The following is a 3,191-nucleotide window of genomic DNA, read 5'->3' on the forward strand; positions in this document are numbered from 1 at the left end:
GTTGACATGTTATAGTTTGATTTGCTTACAAATCAAACTATATATATATGGCATATCAACAGTGTAGATGGCGCGTTATTCACACCAGCTTGTAAATATAATTTTCCGTTACTCTATGCTGGCGCGCAGCTGGTTGGCTCCCATATCTTTCATCCTATGTATCAAACTGTTTTAGTGCAAAACAAAAAAAAGTTTAATTTGGTGCCGAATGGTCACTAGGGATCATAGACTAACGTCAATTAATATGCATCATCCTGCATCGGCCTCCCCAAAACCAATGTAAGTTGATCAAAGAAAAGGCTCATGTATAGCTCACTCATAACAAAATCCGCCATAAATGTCGTTTTGCAAAAGGAAAATAAAAAAGCAGACGAAAATCATCAGACTTTACAAGAACTAACATCAGACTTCAATTGAGATAACCGCTCTTTGCAGCTTCCTCGTGAAAACCATGAAATTTGGAGGCATTTCGAGGCAGAAGAAGGCCACTCATGTATCCGGGCCTCCCCAAATATCAGCAGGGAATTCCTTGTCAAATCAAGGAAAGCTCAACAGTACCACTCACTCAGGTGGATGCTGTAGGGGTCTTAACGACTGCATGATTATGGGGTCTGCGGTCTCAACCCACCAAACTTCCAGCAAGCACCACCACAGCCAGCAGTCAATTTCCAAATTGGTGCAGCAGGTAATTAATTAAGAGCATAGCAATTGATGAAATTTAGATTTCTTAGTTTTTACTTAATCTTAATATAAGAGATAGACACATGAAATGAACTTTATAATATTTTTTAATGTAAATCTTGTTACATATATATAATTAATCATGTGCTTTTTGGCATGTAAAGATAGCCGATCTGGAAAGGGAGGTCCAAAACCAGAAAGAGCACAAGCTCTTGTACGCAAAAAGAACGGAAAGAACACAAGAATATTTAAGGTACTGTCTCCAGATAGCACAAGACAATGGATTCCTACACCTCATCATTAACGACAAAGATGATGATCAACGGCAAGGTATTCTTTCCTCCGATGTTGCTACTAGTCCCTTAGTGCCAGCTCTTGTGCGGCAACACTCCGACTTAGCATGCATCATTGATCAAGCCAAGTTAAATGGATGGTACATCGATCCACTTGAGGTCAGTTTCTTTCATGGGTACTTCCAATAAACCACACATTTTAAGTATTTTACAGTAACTGATAAACCAGAAATGGTCACCCAAATGACCTAACAACATTAGGCATTGGGAACAGAACATTAGACCCTTTTTATACGCTAAATACTTTCTTGATTAACAAATAATATGCATGGTAACAGCTTGAGTTGCAAGAAAAGCTAGGCCACGGAAGCACTGCAGATATTTACAGAGGAACATTGCGGGGAGTAGATGTTGCAGTGAAGTGCATATACCCTGATTATTTCCACTCAAATGCGAATGGGGTATCGTTTTTTGCTCAAGAAGTCGACACCTTATCGAGGCAGCGCCATCCATATGTGCTGCATCTAATGGGTGCGTGCCTAGAGCCCCCTAATCATGGGTGGGTAGTGACAGACTTACTGGGCATGACGCTCAAGGACTGGCTGCATGGACCGGGTAAGAGACAGAAAGAGAGGATGGTGCCACTTCCCGCAATCGAAGAGAGGCTGTCTCGGGCATTGGAGATATCTCAAGCAATGCAGTATCTGCATGAACAAAAGCCTAGGGTTATTCACCGCGATTTGAAGCCTAGCAACATTTTCTTGGATGACTCCAATCACGTGAGGGTGGCGGATTTTGGGCATGCCCGGTTCTTGAGTGATAAAGAGATGGCTCTCACTGGTGAAACAGGCAAGAACTATTATATATGTTTGGCGCCTTATTAATTGTACTTGGAAGCCTTGGAAAAATATCATGAATCAGCTTTCACACTATTAACCTGATTTGTAAAAGAAGTTTAAAGGTCAATTTTTTTTTTTTTTTAATCCAACATGCCAGATGCATTCGAGAATATAACCTCCACATTGAGTTATAAGTTGAATGTTTTTTTATACACACTTAAGGATAAAATTAACCTACTAGGTTTTGTCTATTGTTATCTTTAGTCTTTATTTTCTCCAAAATTAGGTCAACATATATATTACATATAACCCTGTTCTAGTTAGTAGTAGTACATAAGAAAACTGCTTATTTATGACCAGTTATTTCCAGCAAAAATAATTATTTCTTTTCAAAATGAGTCTGTTTTTGTCGCAAATAGTCGTTATCGTCGCAAATAATCCGTCACAAATTTTTTTTTCTTATTATATATATATACATATAACCCTTTTATTGTTATATATATATATATATATATATATATATATATATAGTATTATATCCTTTCCCTTTTAACTGGTTACCCAAAAAAAATTCTTTTAATTTTCAGGAACACTTGTGTACATGGCACCAGAAGTGATTCGATGCGAGCCCTATGATGAAAAATGTGACGTATATAGCTTTGGTATCATTCTCAATGAGATTATTACTGGAGAGTATCCATACATTGAGACAGATTATAGTCCTGTACAGGTAAACCAACTAATGATTTTCAATCTAGACATGAAAATAATTTATGACATATTATATAACAAGAGAACTTCATCATGTCATTGTGAAAGAGAGATCAAGAGTTGAAATAAGATTTGACCAAAGTAATCATGTTTCCAATTTAAATCTTTAATTATTACTTGATTTTGCGTTTTATAGATTGCCATGGAAGTTGGAGAGGGTAGGCTAAGGCCAAAGCTTCCCAAGGAAGATGAGCAACTTGGAGGGCTCATTGATCTCATTTGCCTTTCATGGGATAAGGATGCTAATAATAGACCATCCTTCAGGACAATCACTTGCAAGCTGAGGAACATTAGAAAGAGTAGTATTGGAGAAACTGTTTAATTTGTTATAACTTAATTGTAAGCTTTTCATCAGCTAATTTTAGTGTTCTTGGCAATCCTTAATTAGGTGATTAATTTTGAAGGTTGTGAGAACTCAAAAAAAGTTTCCAGAATTGACGACTGAGTTGAAAGAACTGGTTAAATAAGTTGATTCCTCTCATCTAGCAAACATAATGTACTAGATGAGGCATTTTTGAACTCTTTCATAATGAATAGAAAAATGTTATATGCTTGCTAGCTACGACCTCACGGGTCTACTCCTATGTTATCAGAGCATTATCATTGG

At 37.1% G+C, this 3,191-nt stretch overlaps 1 pseudogene; it reads left to right on the plus strand.

Moving 5' to 3' along the window:
- The first annotated feature begins 451 nt into the window (after positions 1-451).
- Positions 452-2,906, plus strand: LOC109008767 (annotated as a pseudogene).
- The last annotated feature ends 285 nt before the right edge of the window (positions 2,907-3,191 follow it).

Source organism: Juglans regia, chromosome 6, assembly GCF_001411555.2.
Source record: "Juglans regia cultivar Chandler chromosome 6, Walnut 2.0, whole genome shotgun sequence".
In the NCBI taxonomy this organism is placed as follows: domain Eukaryota; kingdom Viridiplantae; phylum Streptophyta; class Magnoliopsida; order Fagales; family Juglandaceae; genus Juglans; species Juglans regia.